The sequence below is a fragment of the Xyrauchen texanus genome, chromosome 23 (genome assembly GCF_025860055.1).
Source record: "Xyrauchen texanus isolate HMW12.3.18 chromosome 23, RBS_HiC_50CHRs, whole genome shotgun sequence".
Lineage (NCBI taxonomy): Eukaryota > Metazoa > Chordata > Actinopteri > Cypriniformes > Catostomidae > Xyrauchen > Xyrauchen texanus.
In genome coordinates, this window is record NC_068298.1 from 34735086 (window position 1) to 34760916 (window position 25831).

Consider the following 25831-nt stretch of genomic DNA (forward strand, 5'->3'; position numbering starts at 1 on the left):
ACACGGTTTCTACAAGACATAAGCAGTATTTGTGTTTAAATGATTTTAGTGTGATAAAATCACTTACTAGCCTTTTCTTTGTTGCCATGATGATTTAATGCCATTAACCCTAAAACCCTCAAATGACCTTAAAAATGTAGATTTACACAACTATACATCTCAGAATATACATGAGTTTTAACAGAAGAATTAATGAAAGTGCTTTTATAAAATGATAAGCTTCACATTACTTTTCCTTTAAACCCTCCAAAAATTGGCCCCATTCACTTCCATTGTAAGTGCATCAATGAAACCTCAATTTTTGCTTTTTTTAAAGAAAAGAAGGGATGAGTCAAATACATTTTTGTGGTAATCAACAATATGCCACAAATGCTGTCGACTGAGCTTAATTTGTATTGAACCCGGAACATTCCTTTAATAAGTCTCGCTTCAGTTCCACTCCAAAAAAGAAAAACAGTTGGGGTTAGGCTGGCTATGCCCCTGTCTTGTGTTCTGTTTGCTTTTGATCACATCTCTGGTTTAAGGGCTTGGCAGTTTTCATTGTAATGTTACATTTCTCAAGCTCTGGCAGTGTCTATGTGAGACTCCTGTGAAATGATATTGCTCACCTGCTGTATGAGTATTTTTGTGATTTATTTAAGTGGTACAGCTTGCTTAAAAATTATAACGAGCCAGACAGAATAAGTTACCTCAAACTTTCTCTCCACTTCATGTGAAGTATGCACTTGTGTCAAACAAGGTGTTGTGAAATAGGATCTTTGTTCCTCTGTGTGGTTTTATCAGACAGAACATTGATTTTACAGTTGAATCAAATTGGAACACACCAACGCCGAGTCTTTAAAACATTATTTTACAAAAGCAGATATTAATCATGACCTCTTTGGCATGCAAACCCATACACAACAAATTATATATTGTACAGGAACTGATCAGAGCATACAAAGCTATTAATAATTCATACAACAATCGTGTAAAAAAAAAAAAACTCCCCTTATACACACACACACACACACACACACACACACACACACACACACAAAGCCTTGTCCCTGGCCCTTTCTTTCACTCTTGCCGGCTGGAGTGTGGGCCCCTCACCTGGCTTAGATCAACAGATGTTGCTCAGCAGGTTCTCAGGTTCCCTGTGTATGGCCTGGGTCCACAGCTCTCATAGGTCATTAAAGGAGCTAGCTCTCATACCACCACTACTGGGTCACTGTACAGGGCACACGCACACACACACACACACATGCTTGTTGGTAGTTCAGCTAAGACTTGCCTCTGATGAAGGGAAAAGTCTCTTCTTAACTTGCTAAACAAAACAGACCAGCTGCAGAGTGAAGGAAACCAGAACATTTAAAAAAAAACTGTCTGTCTGTCTGTCTGTCTCTCTGGCTGGCTGTCTGCCTGTCTGTCTGTCTATAAGTTGCACATGGCCTGATAATAGGATTGCTCAGAGTTGTGTGTTTTATATTATACAATCTAATATTAAAACCATAAGGTTGTATTTAATTTATCTGGCAGATCATATTCTTATCAGTAACTCAATTTATGGTGCTATATTCACAACAACTACTGTATAATGTCCAACCAGACCGTTGGGAGCAGTATATGTTATGTTTTCTTTTTTGTTCTGTTATTTTATTGTTATTATTTCATTGCATTTGCACACTAAATCTGTTGATTTAATGCAAAAACAATTGAAGTACAAACAACCTCATATTTTTTGCTAAGAGCCTACCAAACGTATTACTGTTTGACAATATGTGTACTTCTGGTTTGATATGCATGTGCTTTAGTCAATGTAGAATGATGTGCTTTACTAGGAAGGCTCTAATTGCAAGAAGATGACCTCAAATAGTGTATGCTCAATGAAGTCATGTTAACACCTATCCTGACAACATAACAGCACAACGGTCTATACATAGCATCATTAAGGAGTGGAGCAGGTAATGAATATTTTGCAGTGTTAAGTTTCCTATTAAGCATTGACATTTCACTCTCCACAGTGGGTGGTACTGGCTCAAACTGACAGGTTGAGGAAAGGAATTTTCATGCAAACTCCAGGCATGGTTTTTTTTTTTTTTTTTATGCATCCGGTATGTGTCCATGTGTAAAAGAGGGTAAATTGAATTCTGCAGGAAACTGAACCCTCATAGCTTTCTTGGTTCAGACAACAATTAATGCATTTAAAATTAAAATGAGGTGTTATATAAACACTAACATAGAATACATTCACATCACTCAAATAGTATCTACTGTATATACTGTAAATATCTATCATCTGCAGTTTACTTTCAGTAAATGATGCAACCACATTAATATCTAATGTTAAAATGTATTTTGAGAAAAGGAAGCAAGTCCAGCATTACTTAAAAAAGAGCAGAAGAAAACACCACTCATTCAATAATTGATAAAACATAAAATGATAAACTTCTTTAAATGCTCAGAATTGTTTGTCTGTTTTTGTACAAAAGTAGAGCATTTCTGAAATGGTTGTAAGTTTATTGAAGCGCGTTAAGCATCAATAATGGATGTTGATGTGGTCTCTAACCTCGTTACCATAGGAAAGCTCAGCAGGAACTCAAACTTCACATGTGAGTCAGACAGCGTTACAAATAACCCCACTGTTTTACTTTAAGGCTCTGTAGTTAAAAACACACACACTGAGAGAGAGAGAGAGAGAGAGAGAGAGAGAGAGAGAGAGAGAGAGGAGAGAGAGAGAGAGAGAGAGAGAGAGAGAGAGAGAGAGAGAGAGAGACATAAATCTGCTATTTTATTTCATTCATTAGGCCTTTCTGGTCTCCCTTTGTCCTGTAACTCCAAAAGTCCTCCACAGTCTTGTGTTCTCGTGCACATTCGAGCAGTTCTCGTGCACATTCGAGCGTCCATGTGTAACGTTGAAAAATAGTGTTTTGTCGCCACCTAGTGAAAATCTCGTGGACAAACATGTTAACCTGCTGTGTGAGGTCGGGTCGGTGAGATATGGACTCTCCTTTTTCTTATTATCAGCACACTCTTTCTTTTTTAATTCTGATGGTTTTAGATGTTAACAAAAATAACAATGTTCTCATACATGCTGTTCTTGCTTATAATTAAAATTAATACATTTTCTTCATATATTGTTTTCATGCACCGTTACCCAGATTTACCCATTCAAGTCAGTGATTAAGAAGGTCAATGCAATTGATGTCTATTCGGTTTTGAATCTTTTGAAAACTGAATAATAATTTTACACGTTTTTTGGTTAAATCATTAAAGGCGCATGTCAAAGATTGTATAAGTCATGGTCATACAGTCAGATCAAGCTAAATGAACTTAAAAAATTCAGATGTCCACCCAGGCTGGACAATAATAGAGAGGATAATGGACATTAACAGGGTGGACATTTAGTGGGAAAACTTTATCTGACATATTTGTAAATTAAACTGATGATTGTATTTCTGTTCACATAAATATATTGACATTTTAAATTTGCAAAAATTTTCCCTATATCTTTTAATAACAGAGTGGACATGTTATGCTTGACCACATAGATAACATCTGAAAACATATAGAAGTATTATTTAAACTGTGTATTATTGTTCTCTCATGGGCTGATGTCACCTTCAGTGTCCACTTCATTTCATAACATACTGTAGATCTTCAATTAATGTGACTGTATTGTAACAGAACAGGGTGGACAATAAGACAAAGGACACACATACAGAAAACTCTACTATCAGTGTAGAAATTACAAGTTTACCACAAGTGTATACATATTAGTGAGAGAATGCAATACTAAACCCTTAACTGTATGGAGAGAAAACCGTATCTGATGATTTATTACTTGTGTTTGATGTGCAGCTCTGGTGACATGAGGAAATTATGCAATAAATGTATTAAAATTATTTACAATATATATTTATATTATAAATATATATATATATATATATATATATATATATATATTTATATATTTTTACTTTTTCATTTTTATTTTTTCAATCATTTTTGCTGCCAAAGGTGTGTATTTTTTTGGGGAATTTTAATATTTCAACCTCAGTTCCTATAATGCATCTATAATACACTGTACACTAAATATTTGCATTCAGGACCTTAAGGACTAAAAATGCATTTAATAACTGCAATATTTGATCCCAGTGCCATTATAGGACAAAATCATGAATTCTATGATATTATGCTTTCATTCCCTGTCTTCAATAATTTTATTTTTTATATTTTCCACCAGGTGCCATTTTTCTCATGTTTAGCCTATGGAGCAAATACATGCTTTTTTCCTATTTTCTGTTTGATGTATTATAGAGCACCGCAGGCCAATTGAATAATTGATACAGCTAAAATCATGTGTGTGCGTGTGTGCGTGTGTGCGTTTGTGAGACCCCCGAGTAACATTTTTAAATTGTCCAGTAGTGTCCAGTCAAAACATTCAAAACTCAAGATTCACTTTACAAAAGTTGCCATTTAAATTGAAATCAGTCAAAAATGTAAAGAGTAAAAAGCACCTAATTATAGTATTGACCCAATAAATAGCTTGGTCTGAATTCTCCACTATCCCATTAATCTGGAGTAAATCATTAAACTATATTTAAAAATAAGATTAAAAAAAAATAAATAAAAAAAAACAAATAGCATGAAATGCCCATTTGGTCTACACATTTAATAATAGAGAAGTGATATGCTGTTTTAAACGTTAGAACAATAATATTTCTTGTTAATATTTCACGTCATGCTTTTTATCTCAAATTTGCTGTGATGCTGGAGAGATTGTCCATGAATAGAAAGCCTGCATTTCTCATTAGTGACAAGCAGAAAAAGAATGTGTGCATGCAGTGGCAAATTTAAGCATGGGCGACATGGGCAGTCGCCTAGAGTGGCATCTTGCAGGGTCAACAACTTTGGGGGCGTTCTCATTTAGAATCACCCCCTGGTAAACAACTTTCCGGGCATGTTGAAGCGAATTTCACCCAGGGCGCCAAACAACCTAGAACCACTACTGGTGCTGTGTGCATGTGTGTGGCATTAATTTTCTGACCGACGTGCATGCTCTTTCCCTCCCTCTTTTCTCAGATATAGGCCATTTTGTTCGCAATCAAAGTGGCTCATAATTTCACTATATTATGGGAGCTTATGCATTTGAATTCAGAGCGAGCAGCATCTGTGAGACAAGACTTTACAGGATGGTCTAAATAGGAAACAAACCGTGACTCAAACCATCATACTTTAACTTTATTAACTTTTTTAGTTGGAGGAGTAACTAGTTTGCCTCTTATTAAAATCTACTCTAAAAGCAAGACATCAGATGCAGCTGCAAATGTTAGAGGCAGAATTAAAAACAGGACCAACAGCACTTATGGAAAAATCTCACCTACAAAGGTAAGTAGATTCTAAAAGATGGTAAATCCCTCCGAGATGACCACAAATGCTCAGAAACCCACGACAGTGAAGCCATTCAAGACTACTGGAGGAACCAGGAAAGTTCAGAAGCCCTCAACATTAAAACCCTCTCTGGTGAGCACGAGAGCTTTGAGACTGACGACAGTAAAGCCAACAGCCGGAAGCACAAAGACCACCCCAGCAAGCTTTTTCGAATTACATTTTTTTCTCCCCAATTTGGAATGCTCAATTCACACTACTTAGTAGATCTTCGTGGATGACTCCCAGCATGTGGAGGCTCATGCTACTCTCCGCGCTCCACATACAACTTACCACACACCCCATTGAGAGCAAGAACCCTAATCGTGACCACGAGGAGGTTAGCCCATGTGACTCTACCCTCCCTAGCAATCGGGCCAATTTGGTTGCTTAGGAGACCTGGCTGGAGTCACTCAGCACACCCTGGATTTGAACTTGCGACTCTAGGTGGTAGTCAGCGTCAATACTCGCCAGCACAGATTAATTTTAAATGCGGTCAGAAGTATGGGAAAAGTGTTTATCTCAAGAACCCACTTTAAGCAAACCAGTTGTCACCACAAGCAACAGCTCATTTTCTTTTTAGTTTCTCTGGTCTTTCATGTGCAGAATTGAGGGGTTTTAGCTGGTTTGTTGGTGAGAGGTAGTAGAACAAGCCCAGTTACATCCAGATTTCTCTAAACACCTCTTAAAGATAGGTACACTGGACACAAAAACCTGGTTCTACAGCCTCACTGTCACTTTAAATTGTCATTTTATAAAACTTTCATTTTTAAAGGGCAACAGGACAATACTCCAGGTCAATGTAATTTGGTCATCTAAACATCAGCAGTGCCATCAGACTGCTGACTCAACAAACCGTCACACTGACTCCCTGTCAAGAGCCAGATCTGCATCTCTCTCAAATTTGGACAGCAGGAAAATTTGAGTTTTTAGGAATGTATGCCCAACAAAATCTGTGATTAATGTAATGAAACTATTTTTTCTGTGACGGCTCAGAGATGATTATGTTCTTAGCCTATTTCAAATATAAGCAACATTTCCTTTCAAACAGAGTTTCTCTTCTTTATGCTAGAAATTATTGTTTGTTTTTCTCACTCAGTTCTAACTACCCTCTCTCGCCTTGAGACTGTGCTTGGAGGGTTTAACTTTCTGGGTCTGGGGTATTATATTTTGGGGGTTTTAACAGAGTGAGGGTTTTAGTGAGGGTCTTTGCTGTCTCAGAATGTCCTCCTTTGGTTCTGGAGTCTCTGAAAGTTAAAGACTCGCAGCTTCAGGCTTCTTCTCACAAGCACATAGGCCTGGAGCCACACAGGTACTGACTCAATATACAGGTGTGCCTCACTACAGCCAAAAACGTAACATTAGTTTTCTTCTGAAATGTGCTTCCTCTCTGCATCATCATAAATATAAAGTATCCATTATTAATAGTATCTTTAGGTATTTAAGTTTGTTCCTTGTCGTTCCAAAGTTACTCTCTGTTGAGTGCTGTTTGGTTATAAAGACTGGTGTTGAAGATGGAGACATCTATGATGCAGCTTGGTGTGCCCAGTACAAAGACAAGAACCAATGGCTACAGAGAGATGCTAAGAAGCTCACACAGTTCACCGCAGTCATTCAACAGGGTTGCAGCTCCATATGGAGGTAACAGATTTTATGCATAATATACTAAACCATAATACCATAATTAAAATGAATAGTACATTATAAGAATAACATAATGTCACACTTTTTCTGTAGCTTGGATTATGTTGAAACCGTCAAGGTGCAGGTCAGCAATGACACCATTAAATGGAAGTCATGCATGAATGGGACAGAGGAGGCAGTACGTTGGTATGCTTATTACTAACTCTTGAAAAACTCCCTTTCTCTGTGCATTATAAAACTGCATGACTGCATTTACTGTAACTTACTGTACATGGACTCCTCCTCTCTTGTGTACAATAAAAGAAATATACACGTTAAGCTCGACAGCATTTTTGACATTGTTGATTACCACAGAAAATAATCTGACTCTTCCCTCCTTTATTTAAAAACAAAGCAAAAATCTCAATTACAGTATGGCACTTACAATAAAAGTGAATTGTGCCAGTTAATAAACATTAATATACACTGTTTCTAAAGTGTTGCCACGAATCATAATTTTAGAGGTTTCAAATCTCTATACTACGCAAATAGGGTTAACGAGCATTATGTCATCATGGCAACAAGGTTGTAATCAGGGACGGACTGGCCATATGGAGAACCGGGACTTTTCCCGGTGGACTGGTCACAAAACGGGGCCGAAAGTGCGGCAATAAGTTGAAACAGGCCGCTGCGTTAACCATCCCACAACAAGTTTTGGGCCACTTGTACATGGCTGATTTCTCTTCCCTTTCCTAGCCCCTGATTGTAATATTGGATATAACTACACTGATCATGTTTTGTAAGTGATTTTATCACCCCAAAATCATGTAAACACCTATAATGTTTACATCTTATGGCTTTGAATGTTTAAGGACTGGCCCCATTCACTTCCATTGTAAGTGCCTTACTGTAATCGCATTTATGCCACAAATGCTGTCTATTGAGCTTAGCTTGTATTGAATGGAGCATTACTTTTAAGGGGTCACATCATAAGTTTTATAATCATTTTATGAAATATTTTGTTTTTTCAATTATAATGTAAAAGTTTGTGCCAACAACAGTCATAATTTTTTCATGACCTCTTGCAGCACTCTCTCTCACCCTTAGAATTAACAGGCCATTTTTGCTGCTTGGCTTTTAAGACTTTGTTGTAAACACAATCTTCCTATGTGAAATGAGAACCAGTGTTTTGCTCTGTTCACACACAAGCCGCGGGTTTGCTGTCGGTTCCAATAAAGTTCACACTGCTCCATCATTCAGTTCAATAACAGTCTTGGTGGACTCTCACGTTTTGCACTTATAGTTAGTTTTTTCTGGTATTTAGGACTCATTTATCATTGTTCCTCCATATTACATCACTATGACTAGATGGGCCAAGTTTTTTTTAACAAAATAGACATGTAAATGAGCATTTAATGATTTAAATTTTCTTCAACCTCTTATTTCAAAAGATCAAGGAACGTTTGATTTCTCATGATATTAACCATTTTATGTGTGACTATAAGGTATAAGGTCATTACAGTTTCCCTGTTATTTAACAGAAAACAGTGAATATAAGTCCCATTTTCCAGTCAGTAGGTTCAACCATTCACTGCTACTGTTGGATACTAGCCTCAGTATCTTTATAACTTTATTATATTCATTCATCTTTTCCAGGTTGGAGGCAGTCACTGGCAACAGTTGGCAGGGTTAAGCAGCACTTTTGAAAAGAATAGCCTGCCCACTGCAGACGCCACTGTGCCAGTCTCTTGCATGCCCTCCTTGAGCATAGAATAGATAGGATAGAATAGAAACTGTGGCAAATGTAATTTGGATCGTATCAATAGAATCACTTACAGAAGTAATCTTTTATGCAAACAGGTGTTTGAGGGGAATCAGGACAGTGAAATGCCGGTTTTGGTGGTTTTGCTCGAGCAAGCGGTGGCACACTACATTTAAGAACGTGACCATCTGCCTGCAAGCTGAGGTTATGGACTGTGAGTTGGTCTTGGAGGTTTGAAAAATGCTATGGAAATCACAGGTAAATATACAGTATTAGGAAAACTAAGCACAACATGCATTTTTAGTTATCCAATTCATAATTACTGAACATCATAACTAAATGGTAACACTATAATTTTGTGCATCAAATATGGGGACTGTAATATTTTGTTTAGATTAAAATACAAACAGTATCTACCCGTTGCAAGTGGAGGAGGGCATTAAGGACAAACTGTACTTCAGACACCATAACTACAAAGAGATGAGGAAGGTGAGGATGATAGACCCTGTGTTTTTGTTGTTGATGTTTAAAAGTCAACATGAAATGGTAGTGTTAGGTTTGAGCTCACCTTAGTCGAGTCCGATTCAAGACCAAGAAACTCCTTAAAATAAGAACCCTTAGTGACAATACACTTACAATTATAGCTATTATAATGGTTTTCTTAACTTAAAGTATTTCTTGCAACTGGGCCTTGGTCTGTAACCAGTTTTTTAGCCATTCAGGTCAAGCATTACCTCAATATTTTAAGCTTTTAACCTAAGAATATATGTCAACATCACGGTTGCAATTGTCCATTTATGGATGTACTATAGTAGGAGTCGAGACAATAATCAAGTCAAACCCTATGAAATGGTGTTCACAACCCATTTTACTTTTTAGTAATTTTTGAGTGGAACAGGATATTCAATGAGGGAGAAAAAAAATGTAGGGCGGGACATGATTTTATTCATCGGTAATTGATTGGATCATTAAATGTGGGTGTTACCAGGCGTGGGTAGCTCAGCGAGTATTGACGCTGACTACCATGCCTGGAGTCGTGAGTTAGAATCCAGAGTGACTCCTGCCAGGTCTCCTAAGCAACCAAGTTGGCCCGGTTGCTAGGGAGGATAGAGTCACATGGGGTAACCTCCCCATGGTCACGATGTGTGGTTCTCTCTCTCAATGGGAGACGTGGTAAGTTGTGCGTGGATCGTTGAGAATAGCATAAGCATCCCATGCTGTGAGTCTCTGAGGTGTCTTGCACAACGAACCACGTGTGGATTGACTGTCTCAGAAGCAGAGACAGACCACCCGGATTGAGGTGAGTAACTGCGCCACCATGAGGACCTACTAAGTAGTGGGAATTGAGCATTCTGAATTGGGAGAAAACACTCCCCTTGTGAGAGACACTACTCTTATGAAGGATTTTACAAATCCCTGTTTTGGGTACTTCCAGAACCAAGGCAGTGGGCACCGTTGCGCTGTATAGAACCATGAATGTGTTAAAAAAGTAAATGTACTCCACAAAAGTTTTTGACAGGTAGTTTACATTTATTTCTCTTGGTAAAGTCTAAATTAACTCATCAGAAATCACTCCTTATAGTAACACATATCCAGTTTTTAGAACAAAGGGTCAATTTTCTTGCCTTGCCACTTACCTTGAACCATGTATATTAGGGCATATATATATATACAGAAAAAAAATACACAACTCAAAAGAATGTGTTTTGGAGATTGGAGATTAAATTGGAGTAAGTGTCATTCAAAGAAAAAGCTAAATTTTATGCCATAAAGTGTTTGTTTTTTTAGCTTGCTTTTATTGCCCATTTCGGTACCAACTTTACAGTAAGCTTTTATTTTGCAAGATAATTTGAGGCCAGTGGCACTGATTCACTCATGTTACAGGATATTAAGGCAGGGTTTCACCAAACAATACTTTTACAGCATAAGCAGCAGGATTATCTATCAGTTTCTGGTGTTTTGTAGTGAAATGAGAGCAGTTGAAATATATACCAAAAAACCCCTCTCCCTCTCTCTTTTGCTCTGTCCATTTTCACTGGGTAGCTCATGTGTTTGCATTGGCCCATGGTGCAGGTATTGGTTCTGCAGTGAGAGAAGTTGCCAGCTCTAGCAGTTGTTAACTCGTCTCGTGCCAGCACTCATAACACAGGCTGGAGCCAGAGATGCTATCACAGAGAACTGTGGCACAGACCTCAGATGAAACGTGTCTAGAGAAATTAAAGTGGGAAGAAATAACCTCACCCTGTGTTTTAAAATCACAGAGCATTTCACTAGTGGATCAAAGCATGTGTGATTCTTTTTAAGAGGAAATTTCTCACAGGCACAGTGGGCAAATGCCAATCTACAGTACTTTATGGCTTACACTCGAGGCTTCTCAGGAAATAGATTGCATGATCTCACTTGCTTGTGTTTATTATATGAGAACACAGTCGTTTCAAAGGAATAAAAGTGCATTAATGTGCTCTAATGTTACGCACCACATACATCATGCCTGAAACTTCATAATGCGCCCAAAAGTCCGCGTTTTCTTAACCACTTTACTGTGAATCTTTGACAGTCCATGCATGTTCAGGTTTGTTGATGTCCACCCAAAGTGATTGACTTTTTCTAAATTGTTTTGATCTACAAAACAGACAAAAAAGCAAAAGCAAAGGAGACATTCTCATTATTATCTGGTCTGATTGGTACATCATGTTTTGCTTCATGCAAATCACACTTACTCTGTTCCTGTATTGTAGGATAGAAAGCTACACTCAAATACTTTTAAGATCAATGTGTTTCTATATTAGAACAAATATCAAATCAATCTAAATTAAGTACTTTTTAACTAAATTAAGTTTTCATTAATTTAATTGTGATAAAGATTACTCAGTTGAGTTTAATGGAAATGTGTTATACAACTGAATGTGCACATTAAAAAAACTAAACTGATATCTTTTTTTAATGAACAAGCAACTCACACTGAATATGGCAACAGTAGGTCGAAAGTTCTTCTGCTGAAATCGGTCTGTGCTTACCGAATTTTGAAACACTGCTTCCCAGTGGCCAATGCTGGAAGTGTTTTTGAACATAAGGACACGTGTGACCAGGAGTTTCAAGGTAAAATGTCCTCAAATTGGTGCCAAAAGCAGTTGTAAACAGAGTTGTTTTTAGTTTTAAATGATATTTTACAGTCAACATGAACGTTTATTTTATTAACCCTACACCCCAACCCCAAATCTAACAGTCAGTGGAGTAAAATTAAATTTTAGAGCAAAGAATGCAATCTAAGGGTGTGTTCACACTTGGCAGGTTTGGTTTGATTAAAATGAACTCTAGTGCGAACCGCACAAATGCTCTGTTTGTGCAGTTCATTTGAACAAGTGTGAACGCTGCCATCCCATCCGCCTAAAAAGTTGGTTTCGGTCCACTTCCAACCAATTTCTGGTACGGTTCGATTGATATATGTACGCAACATGGACCAAAGACATCTAAACAGACCAAAACAGGAAGTAATTTGCCTAATACTGACTTCAAGCATACCTGCTTCTTCTCATCATATGAGCTGTTGCCCATTACAGTTCGGTACTGGTGTCAGAATCGCCTGTCAGCAGTCCTTGCAGCATATCTTCGTTTGTGTGTGCAACGGAGGAATTCCTGCCGCTGTTTTGACTCCTTTACACATTTTATTAACTCTTCGTTTATTCTTGGCTGGTAAAATTACCACCATATATACATATAAAATATAACAAGGACATTTCGCCCAACAGCCAGCATTGTTTTGGAAGTTCCGTCAACAAATATACGTTATATAAGCTCTCCAATCAGGTTGTAACTTTTTCCTGATGCCTTTTGGTTTTGTATCATTAGGTTCGGTGTTAAAAATGCCAGTGTGAACACTAAACGAACCAGGACTAAATGTCTAATTTTCTGTTTTGGTCTGGACCAAGAGAACCAAACTACAAGTGTGAACACACCCTAAGAATCAGTTACTTAATAAATTATTAATAGCTGGCTCTAAATAGTGCATTTTTACAATATATTGGGTAAACAGAATTTATTTTCTTTTTTTTTGTATGATGCTGCACCTATGTACCTAAGTGTTAGCACAAAAGATAATCACAACAGACTGGGCCAGCTGACCAATCAGAGCAGACTGGACTTTGTATGGACTTCCAAAGGCAGAGGAATTGAAGAATCAGAAATATATAATTTAGTTTGTAATATTCCGGTAATATCAACCTTTTTTGCGTGATGTTGCACCTATGCCCCTAGGTGTCAGCGCAACAGATGGATTATACATTTTCAGATAATTTTTCACTTAAACAGGTCATGACATACTCTTTTTTTTTTTTTTTAATAATTTTATTATCTTCCATGAGGTACAATTATAATGTCAGTAAAGTGTTTTTGCACCAACACAGTCATAATTCTATAATATATGATGATTTTCCAACCTGTCTCTGGACCTCTGTCTAAAAGCTCTGTTTAAAGCTATCTGGCCCTTTAAGACTTCAGTGTAAACGCCCACTGTTCTGACTGGATAACATCGGACAGTCCCTCAAATACAGTCATATTTGAAAATCAATCGGAAGAAAACTTTACATTCTAATTTATAAAACTACATTTCAGGGTACAGCATTTCTTCTGGATGTATCAAAATGTTCACTCAAGCACAGCAACTATCAAGTCACATTTGAAACATTTGTGAAATAAACTGTACTCATGGGTCTGGTAGTGTTTAACTGCCATATCTTTCAATTCTTTTGCAGTGCTTGAATCATATTGTGACTGGTTCACAAGCAATCCACTCTGATATGAGCCAAAAACATACATTCCATGCTGTACTGTTCTGATTACAATAATGTAAACCAGTCCATGGGGATGCTGGGTGCTTCAGTCGACTTCAACAGGCCAAAGCAGAGACACTGGTCTTCACAGAAGCGACATCTCACATATTCCGTGTTTGTTTACACACAGATCAGCTTGTGTTTCTCCCACACAGAGGTGGCAGCTGAAAGAGACTTGCTTGTACCGCGCTTAAAATGAACCACACATTGCAGGAAATGCATCAAAACTATTAAATATGTCCATGTGTACAAAAGACTAACAACAAAAAATAGCACAGGTGGTGCAAAAACAGTCCAGGATGCAAGCAGCACAATAGCAAGATAAAACAGGATGGGTGTCCTTTTTAGAGTCCTGACTAGACATTGCGACTTTTAAAAGTGGCATGAGATTAATGATAACAGTCAAAGACATCTAGTGCAGTTTATGTTGACAAACACTGAAATCCAGATTGGCTCATGAAGGTGTCTTGTGTATGTCCCCTTTGGATGAATCTCCCACGACAGGCCCTCTCACCCATCTTCACCTGTGTGAGTGTGACTGTCTGAGCACCAGTGGGCATGGCCAAGGGTGCAATTACAAAAAATAGGTGTTGATGTCTTGATTGAGGCAGTCATTATGCAGATGTATTTGGTCCTTATGATGTCACAAGTTCCACAAATTCCAAACGAGCCATTTCTGGAGCATGGTTTAAAGAGGCCCTATAATGCTTTTTGGGATTTTACCTTTCCTTTAGTGTGTAATATAGCTGTTTGTGCATGTAAAAGTCTGCAAAGTTACAAAGCACAAAGCAGAGATGGGACCAAGTCACACATGTGCAAGTCTCAAGTAAGTCTCAAGTCTTAACCTTCAAGTCTCAAGTAAGTCCCAAGTATTTTTTTCTTGGGCAAGTCAAGTCCAAGTCAAGTCACAGGCTATGTCAAGTCAAGTCCAAGTCAAGTCACAGGCTATGTCAAGTCCAAGTCAAGTCACCTTATTAATGTAATTTTACCTGCAGAATCTGATCATAATAAAGTGAAAAGACAAGATATAAGTAACTGTCAGTAAATTACAATACTCGTGTTCAGTAAAATACATCATGGAATCAAACAAAATTGTAACTTAATAAAATTATTTATTTTTCACTTCTGCCAACAGTGTTTGAAATGTTTTAAATTTTTAACATTGAGTCCATAAAACATATAACAGCTTAACATCCAACAGACTCCTCTCTGAACACCTCCCTCTCTCTCTCTCAAACACAGTTACATACATTAAACTTTGTTACATTTCTCCTCTCTCTCTCACACACACACTCTCTCTCTCTCACACTCTCTCTCTCTCTCTCTCTCACACACTCTCTCTCTCTCTCACACACACACACTCTCTCTCCCACACACCTCTCTCACACACCCTCTCTCACACACTCTCTCTCTCACACACCCACTCACACACACTCTCTCTCCCACACTCACTCACTCACTCTCGCGCTCGCGCTCACACACACACACACACACACACACTCACTCACTCTCTCACACACTCTCTCTCCCACACTCCCACACTCACTCACACACACACACTCACTCTCGCGCTCTCACACTCCACACACACACACACACACTCAGAGTATATCCATAAGCCTATTTTTGCAATGTCTGTGAGTGGGAAACGTTGAGGTACCAGCGCGCGTGAACGTCATGGCAACGTACAAAACAAAGTACCTCGCGCGGGAAACACTTAAATGCGCGTAACTAACGTAAATCAAGCAGGCTAGTATGCAGCATAAGCCACGAAGTGTTGGCGAAATAAAAAATTAATGGACAGATTTGTTTTTCCAGAAAACTTCTTGCACAAAATAAATTCAAGCACTTTCAAGGACCTGTATATGTATGTTTATTTTCAAGAACTTTCCAGGGCCTTGAATTTTATTTTTCAGATTCACAAACTTTCAAGGATTTCAAGGACCCGTGGGAACCCTGCTATTATTACATTAGCTAACTACCAACTAACCAGATAAAATTAACAAATTGACAAGCACTTACTGGGCAGAATGGCTCTTCAAATGGCGGACGAAATTGGAGGTTGTCGTCTGGCTGTCCGCGATCTTAACGTTGCATGTCTTGCAAAGCGCTGTTCGTCTTTTACCATCTTGATAATCATTTTTGAAGCCGAAAACGATGACCCTCGGTAACGTTACCCCTCTGGCTGACATGTTGATGTGTTATCTGATCTAAGTGGGCGTGGTGTGCGTAAGGTACGAGAGGGCATGGCTGATGATAGCCTATAGTGTCGTGATCCAGTCATGACAAAACTATTCTCAGCCTGCGCTCCAGCTGGATCAACTTTATTTTTTAAAATAATTTATATATTTTATATTCAAACTGAAAACATGATGTGATTAACACTCAAGTCATTCAAGTCTTCGTCTCTCAAGTTAAGTCAAGTCCCGAGACTTTAACTTCCAAGTCCGAGTCAAGTCTCAAGTATTTTATTTTTTGTCAAGTCAAGTCACAAGTCATAAAAATAGCGACTCGAGTCGACTCGAGTCCAAGTCACCAAGTCACAAGTCCCCATGTCTGGCACAAAGTCCATGCCAAAGGAGTTACCCTCTCCCACAGAAAACACTGATCCCAAACTTCCTGAAACGCCTTGTTTGCAGTCAAGCCATTACTTCCACGACATAGCTACGTCACAATGTAACACATTTGCATAATGGCCGCCTAAGGTCCGCCCTCAAACAAACTTCCAAAGGCAGATGAATTGAAGAATCAAATGACATTTTACCACTATTCCTCAGCAGTAAAGTGAGGAGGTTTATTTATAATTACAAGCTGTAATGTTATGGCCACAATCCATGGTAGTCCAAAGCTAACTTGCACACTAACTCTCCAATACCTCCGGTAATGTCCAACCTGGAGTAAGCCTATGTTCTACATTCAGCATTATAACATTATATCTGAAATGTAAGAGCACTACAAAATGAAAACGTACCACTTTCAAACGTCATACTCAAGTAGTGCTTGCAATGGTGGTTCAAGTCGATCACCTTGTCCTTCCAAACATTCATTATCAGACTCGGACTCAGTCTGGTACGGCAAAACCGATGCCATTGTTACCGTAGTTACAGTAGTGTTTACAGCTGCTCAGGAAGCCTCAGTAACTGAAACTCGGTTGTGGTAAGGGGCATTACATTTCCAACACACTAAGCGGTTGACCAATCACAACAGACTGGGCCAGCTGACCAATCAGAGCAGACTGGGCTTTTCAGAAAGGGGGGGCTTTAAAGAGACAGGGGATCCAACAGAGTATTTCAGACAGATGATGAAAAGAGGTGCTGCAGCAATGTACAGTATGAGAAAAAGAATGTGTTTTCTGAACATTAAAGCATGTAAACCTATTCTAGTAGACCCCCAAAATAAAATTATGAACCTGTAAATGAGCATAATATGTGCTCTTGAAATAAATGCTCTTTTTTTCCTGTTAAGGAGGAAGTTTTCTTTTCCGAAATGTACAGTATGTTTTGATAGTACAATGACCTCCTACATGTCAAAAGATCAAGGAAACTTTGATTCCTCATGTCATGACCCCTTTAAAATAACAAAAACCATTACACACAATTTATAACAATACATTTAAAACAGTGATCACAATAGCAGAATTTAACCAAGGATTTTGCTTTAAAAAGACCAACTACAATATAAAGTTAGGGTTAGATATGAAACAGTAAATCGTTGAATGCAGGGCCAGACTGGGACACAATTTCAGGCCGGGAAATCCTACACCCATCCAGGCCATCCTATGCACCCAAATAAAATTTAGAAACATGGACAACCTTGCCCCCCCAAACCCCCCCCCCCCCCCCCCCAAATTACATTCATTTCACAGTATGACCATAACATAAAAACATAAACAACCAACCTAGAAGTAAATCAGTCCTAATATCAAATGGGTCAGCACATAACGTCCTGTGCACTGCAATTACAACTGCAATAAATAATGTAATGAGATTGATGTTTTAAATAAATGTTTGAATATAAAAAGAAATGCAATACTTAAACATTAAACTAAACCGCCAATAGGTGGCAGCAAGTGAACGTCTTAATTAGTGAGTTATTCATACAAAAGATTCGTTCAAAACGCTGAATCATTCAGTAACAAAACACCGCGCTGCTGTAGCTTTCCTTTGGAACTATTTTAGCCGGTGAAATAGAACAAAAACCGTTAATATGGTTTGTGTCTAAAATGTAAGTAACTTAATAATAAATATTAACTACGCTACTTGTTTATTGAACAATAAATTAAATGTAACATTTTCAGTCGTGATAATATTCAGCAAAACAGCTCCCTTAGTTGTGTTATGTTAAAATAAATCATATGTTATAAATAAAAAAAAAACAACAATTAGAATTTTTACCTCAGTACATTGCTTCTGTGAGTTTTCTGTGTGCACTCATTTGTTTTGATTTCTCCACGAATATAACGTTAGACGGGTGCTGCTCGCATTTTCTGTTTAAAGGGTAACTAAACCCTAAACCAACTTTTTTTAGTTAATGATCTGTAAGAATGTGGCTTTATTAGTACTGGTCATTGATTCAAGTAATTTGTTTTGACATTTGTGTATAAAGTGTTTTAATTCTACAATATATGGTGTAAAAACGTCTGAGTGCTGCCCTCTTCAGGTTGAACGGTGGCTACTGCAGTTGAATTTTCCTATTGGCTGTTTGCGGTACTTCGTGACGTAACTGGTGACAGCTGACGTAAGCAGGTTCCAGCTCACCACGCCCTTGGTACGAGCTACCACGCCCATGGCAGTATAAAAACCATCTTGTTTCGTCAAAACCACTGTAGCGAGCAGGAGTTGGAATTGCGAGTATTGAAAACGATCAGGATAGAGTATTTTAGCATCTATTTAGCATAGCATTTATATAGTTATTTAGATTATTTAGTGTAGTCTAGGTAGTTAATTAGCATATTTGTTAGTGTAGTATTGTTAGAAGCATAGTTAGTTAGTAGCATAGTATTGCGTCAGTTAGGATAGCTTCAAGTTAGCGTAGATTATCTGTATTTAGTACAGTGGTCAGGATGGTACGTAGGTGTAGTGTTGCTGGTTGCAACAGTACTGCTGGACTGTATAGCTTTCCAGCAGACTTGGAAATTAGGCGCCAGTGGTTGCATGTCCTTGGCCTGGAAGACCGCGAGTTCCCGCCTAGAGCTGTAGGAGTGTGCAAACTGCATTTTACGCGGGATTGCTTCTCCAACGCAATGGAGGTGGAAATGGGCTTCTCCAAACAGCTCGCGCTGAAAAGCGACGCAGTGCCAAACGCTGTTCCTCCTGCATGGACTCCACCACCGCAGCGGCGTCTTGAGGTGAGTGATCATATATATTTGAATCACAATTTATGGTTAGGCTAAAGTTAATCCTCTGGGGTCGACAAACGCGCCGGCGCATTTGCTGGATTTTTTCACATAGCGGCAAAATATGAATATGCCTACAGAGCGCGCGCTATTGACATCAACTTGATAAAACTCATCAGATTCATGTACATGTCATCTTGCGACCGTGTGAGGAATAATAATAACATAATAGTAATACTCCTGGAGAAAATTACCACTCCAGTCACTCTCCATTTTAGAGTCTGACAGCAGCTGTCAATTAATCTGTCACTACGGGTCTCAGGTGCACGCCCCCCCGCTCAGCCCCGCCCTCGTTTCGTCCCCTCTATCCCCGCTGGTGTCTGCCCACTTTTCCAGCATTTTTCAAATATTGCTAGTGGGTGGAGTCAGACTCTGAGCAGGGGTTTAGTTACCCTTTAACCGTTTGTCTGAGGCGTAAAGTCGAATCGTAGCCTTACCAGTCAAGACTAACAGAGTCATGATTTTTTTTTTATTGTTATTAATATTAATAATACTTTTATTGAATGACGAATTCAAAAATTATCACTGGTAAAGGTAGTAATATAAAATAATAATGATAAAAAAATAAATAAAATAAATAAATAAATAAAAACGCTGGCTGGCCAACTTAGTCGCCAGGCCAGCGGGAATTGTCCCGGTGCTCCCGATGGCCAGTCTGGGCCTGGTTGAATGAACCGGTCACTAGAATAAACCACTTTCAAATGCTTCTGTGAGGGTGGTTGGTAAGGAGGACATGGGAGGCAGGTTGCTCCACTCACAGGTAAGGATTTTAATGACCACACTTCAGCGCTCACAGTGTCACACAATAGTATCTTCAGCTTCACAATCATAAACTTTCTGGACCCAGGCTCTCTTCCTGGTCTGCTGGTTGTGTGGCTGCTTTTATGTTGCTCTCCCCATGCTCACTAGAATTAGAAATAGGTGTTAGGCATAACTTAGCCCTTACGGCTTTCTCTCTCTCCGGACGGGGGGCTTGACCACGCCCCCGCTGCCACAGCTTCATATGAGACAGATGACAGTTATAACATGTTTGATTGGCTCGCTCATCTAAAAAGCTGCATGCACCATATAGTGACTTTTCTTTCTTTCTTTTTTTTTTTTTTTTTTGCCATTTTGTCACAAAATTGCATTGTCATACCACACAGCTGCTCATGGGAAAAGGTAGCTTGTTTCTGGAGAATCTAGTCTGATTTAAAAAAACAACTGAGCTACTGTCATGCCACTGAAAATATAATTTAGTTAGTAATATCACTAATTTTATTAAGTTACCCAACACTGTTCCTGTCTACATTTATCAATGCAAAATGAGTTTGAATGGGTGGGTCAAAGTGCAGTTAGTTGTTACTCAGATTCCTTCACTCCTCTGGAAGTTCATCTGCTTTGACAGGAACGGATGATGTTTCTCAGTGGTGCTAACAAGAGCCAGATTGCTGGATTAAATGGGTCAACTGTTAGCCAAATAGAATGGAGAGAGGAGGGTGGGGGATTGAAGCAGTGGACCTGAAGTTCAGTTTGGCATAAAACAGATGCAATTTGTGCTCCACTTGGCTAAAAGAGGGTGCTTTTTCCAAGCCAAATCAATATTTGTAAAATAAATACATGGGAAAAAAAAATGATTGTAAATATATGAGCCAAGCTTGGTCAGGTACTGTATGCACAGTTGCATCTCAGTTGCACGTGTTTCTTGTTTTGCTTTAAGAAAAAGTCTGCAGAATTTGTTAAAAGAAAAAAGAAAACATATAAGACACGACAATGAAAAGAAAAACTACAGCCATATTTTCCATGGTAAATGTGTTAAAAACTTAAGGTAAAAGATAAGGAAAAAAACAATTGTGATGCCTTGTTCCTTTTTAAAATGCTTGATTTTTAAACTCTGATATCATGTTTTTCTGTGTATAAATTATGTGTGAATATTCCCAACACTCTGACATTCTCTGTATGGGATATGTGATTATTATATTTCCAAAAATATCAAAAATACATGTCTTTATTAAATAAAAATGGATGGAAAGACACGTCTTATGGAGGAGATTAAATAACAGGTACTCTCAATTTCTTGTTCATCATATTTATTTTTATTTTAAAGCAACAGAATTTAAATTATATCCTGTTCTGCCTAAATGTTACACATTATTTACTCACCCTCATGCTATCCCAGATGTGAACCACTTTCTTCAGGTGTGGGTGAGAAACATCAATATTTAAGTCCTTTTTTCCATAAATCTCCACCTTTGACCAGCACCAACCATAAGGTGGTGATATACACAAAGAATGCGAATCGCCAAAAAAACAAAAGAAAAATGTGGACGTTAAAGTGAAGGTGGAGATTTATAGTAAAAAACAAAACAACTTGAATATTGATCTTCTGAAGTTATGGATAAAGCCACTGGAGTCGTATGGATTACTTTTATGCTGCCTTTATGTGCTTTTTGGACCTTCAACGGTCTGGTCATCATTTACTTACATCATATGGCCCTACAGAGCTGAAATATTCTTCTAAAAATGTTAGTTTGTGTTCTGCCGAAGAAAGAAAGTCATACACATCTCTGACGACATGAGGGTGAATAAATGATGAGAGAATTTTCATTTTTGGGTGAACTATCCCTTTAATGTTAAGAAACGCTGATGATGATGATTATGATGATGATGATTATAAAACACAAAGTATGCATTATCCATAAAAAAGATTTTTGAACTGCCACCATAAAGTGCTTGACCATTGATATATTCGCAACAGCAAAATAAATATATAAATAAATAAATTGTACTTTGTCCACCTTTAACACAAGGTGGCAGTGAAATGTAATATGTAGATTGTGTGCACTTCTGTAAAGGAGAATGTTTTGAAACAGTTTCGTAACATTTCAGGAACTCCCCACCACAGAGCACTGATTAAAAATGTTGGCCACAAAGGTCATGCCCAATGAACTTTGATTAAAATAAAATTTAGACTCAACAGACAAGAAGCAGTAATATCTATTCATTAGAGTGGCTAAAGAGAGGGTGCCAGATTTCAGACCACTCTTTTAGCATACATCTGGGCAAAACATGGAGGCATTTTTCAAAACAGAGCCCCATGTCTGTCCATCTACCGTAATGCACAAGCTGCACAGACTCAAGTCTGACTTAAGCAGTTTTCTGTGGAGCAGTTGTTTAATCTAACAGCATTTCGTCTCCCCATGCAGGTAAGCCAGAGTTCTGTTGTCCAGTATGCATTGAAATGAGTTGCTCAGGAGCAAATTCCTGCTGAACCTAATGCAGTACATATCCCAGGAGTACAAAAAAGAGAACCAGCGCATCATCCACCTAGTGGAAGAGACGCATCCATCTATTGCCCACGTTATTGAATCACATTATTCAATATTTCAAACTATATTTAACATGACACAGTGTCCTAAAAACTCAGCGCTTACGATTAAAGATGCTGCAAACGAGTGAGACACTTCAAAGAGTATATCCAACGCATTTGTGTAGACGAAAGTAGGCCATAATAGGGTTATGTTAACTGATATGAAAATAAAACAAGCAATATTTTGATATTTAAATAAAAATTTTGATTTGTCTCAATTTTTGTCTGCTGCCACAATATACTGTATGTATATGATAGAATGTATTTGAATGATCTCAATTACAATAGGGCGTTTTTTCTATTTTATAAATATATATATATATTTATTTAATTATCTAAATTGTCATTTTTGGGGACCTTTCTCAGTAAATATTGATACATATGTGATTAATCCACTGGCGACCTGTCCAGGGTGTCCCCCGCCTTTCGCCCAATGTTAGCTGGGATAGGCTCCAGCCCCCCGCGACCCTGTACACAGGATAAGCGGTTGACGATGGATGGATGGATGGACAACCCTAAATTATAGTATTTATGCTCAAGGTGGCTCCAAAAACAAGAGCAGTCATCAGCTGGATGCAGACCATCCCGTTTGTTCTCAGTGCTAATCTGCATGGAGGGGAGCTGGTGGTCAAATACCCATTTGACATGACTAAAGACTGGGCCCCTAAAGAGCACACTCCCACTCCAGATGAGAGCTTCTTCCGCTGGCTGGCCACTGTTTATGCATGCACAAATCACATGATGTCCAACCCAGATCTAAGGCCCTGCCATAATGAAGACTTCCTTCATTACAATAACATCATCAATGGAGCGAGCTGGCACACAGTACCGGGCAGTGAGTACAGATCTTGCGGCTTCTGGCATCATCTTTGGCAGATCTCAGAGCTCCCCATGCCAAAAGCATTTACCTTAATGCACTCCAGGACTATATGAACCAGTGAACTTGTGAATAAAAGTTTAGGATATAGAAGAGAGCCACAAATCTGTCCAATCATTTAAATTCCCATATAGTTTAATGGCACATGTTAGACATAACATTTCCAATATAATTATTCTGTCATTACTTACCTATTTTCATAAGCATTACCATCATTCTGCTACATGTGATTTGTTTTTTCACCTGTAAGTATGAATGACTTCAGCTACCTGCACACCAACTGTTGAGGTGAGAGTGATGTTGTCCTATGATAAGCTCCCTCATGCTAGTGAGCTGCCTATAGAGTGGGAGAACAATAAAGAATCATTTTGTTCTTGTTGGCTGTCTTAACATACTTGAGTGTGCCAAAAATGCAATAGTAATCTGTGCATATGACAGGTACACAGAGGAATTAAAGTAGTGATTAGAGACAGACACTGAAGCCGTCATTACTTATGCCATCATTAGAGTGGACGATATTGACAACAATATCAGATCAGGTATTGCCATTCAGAATGACTTAAAGGGACAGTTCACCCAAAAATGAAAATTCTCTTGTCATTTTCTCACCCTCATGGCATCCCAGATGAGTATGACTTTCTATTTTCTGCCGAACAGAAATGAATATTTTTAGAAGAATATTTCTGCTCTGTAGGTCCATACAATGCAAGTGAATGGTGGTCAGGACTTTGAAGCTCCAAAAAGGACAAAAAAGCAGCAGAAAGGTAATCCAGTGGTTAAATCTATATATTCAGAAGTGATATGATAGGCATGGGTGAGAAACAGATATGTCAAAGATCAAATTCCTTTTTTACTATAAATTCTCCTCCCTGCCCAGTAGGTGGCAATATGCACGAAGAATGTGAATCACCAAAAACAAAAAAAAATAATAATGTGAAAGTGAAATTGAAAGAAAATTGGACTTAAATATTGATTTGTTTCTCACACACACCTATAATATCACTCCAAAACACATTAATTAAACCACTGGTGTCATATGGTTACTTTTATGCTGCCTTTATGTGCTTTTTTGAGCTTCAAAGTTTGATCTGAAATATTCTTCAAAAAAACTTTGTGTTCTGCAGAAGAAAAAAGTAATGTACATCTGGTGTAGAATTAAGGTGAGTAAATGAAGAGGGAATTTTCACTTTTGGGTGAACTATTCCTGCTTACAGGCAGACACTAAATAACTTTGAATAAAAAAGCGCCGCGTTTATCAACAACGAAGCGAAGAATCAGTTCACATAGATCGTCTTCGACGGGGATGTGGAGAACTCTTCACAGGAACACACAGGGGAGCAGAAAGCCTCTTGGGGCAGGCGCTGAGCACAGGAGACAAGTCGTCCTGTTCGCATCTTGCTGAGAAGTTCTGTCCGCTGTAAGTGTAAATCGATGGCGAAGCAGAAATGGTGACTGAGCACCCACTTATTTAGGCCAACTGCGCACCCGCAGGGGCTGGGCTCAGACATCATTGCCAATCACAGGTTTGGCGTGATGAATAAGGGTTCCAACCAGGTCGTCTAAGAAGGACTCTCCATAGTGCTTACAGCAATGTCGAGTGAACTAAATCGAAAGGGAAAATACACCACTGATCAGACTAAAATCAATAAAGCATAACATTAAATCATGTTTTTTTTGTGTGTTATTTTACAATACAAATCTTTCACATTAACATTAAACTATGTAACATCAATAACATATTTAAATGAACATATCAAAAAATGAAAACATTTAAAATGTAAATTAAAAACTATAAAGTTGTGAGGAAAATGCACATTTTTAGGGGGCTCTTCTTCCTCTGAACTTTGACCTTGAAATTTATTTTCAAACCTATGGCACATTCTTTTTAAATTATTTCAATTATGAATTATTTATTTTTTATTGCTTTTAAGCACACTTGTTAGATGTTGCACTTGACCTGAGAATACAAAATTAGTAAACAATAAACACATAAATAACTGTAAATGCCATAGAAGTGGTGTACCAGAAAAAGGGGACAATGGTTTCTTCATGTAATTGACAAATTCAAATATATTTTCTAAACAAAACAATTTTGTAAAACAATTTGGAGTCAAACATTACATTTATGCATTTGGCAGATGCTTTTATCCAAAGCGACTTACAGTGCACTTATTACAGGGACATTTTTTTTTTTTTTTTTTTTTTTTTAACTCTTTTTCACTTCTGAAAAATCAAAATACATGGTTGTCACCTTATTTTTAATAATGACCCTTCCACGAACACAACAGTCTCCGTTTAACCTGTGACTGTCAGCAGATGGCGCTGCGATGCTTTTAGAATTATTATTATTTTTTTTTTTTTTTTTTATTTCATATTAAGTGTACAAAGCTGTAGAAAACGAATAGAAATACAATTCTGAGTATCCTGAATATATTGTGAATTTTAAGTACCTGTGGGGTATTCTCAATGTGTACACTAAAAAATTTCAGTAATTTTAACAGTAAAATATTGTAAAAATGCTACAGAAATAAAATGTTAATTGATTAACAAATAGGGCCTATTAACTGTAAAATATACAGTAAAA

At 38.0% G+C, this 25831-nt stretch overlaps 1 pseudogene; it reads left to right on the forward strand.

Annotated features, from left to right (window-relative positions):
* Nucleotides 1–25831, forward strand: part of LOC127663475 (uncharacterized) — a 33473-nt pseudogene that overhangs the window by 5137 nt on the left and 2505 nt on the right.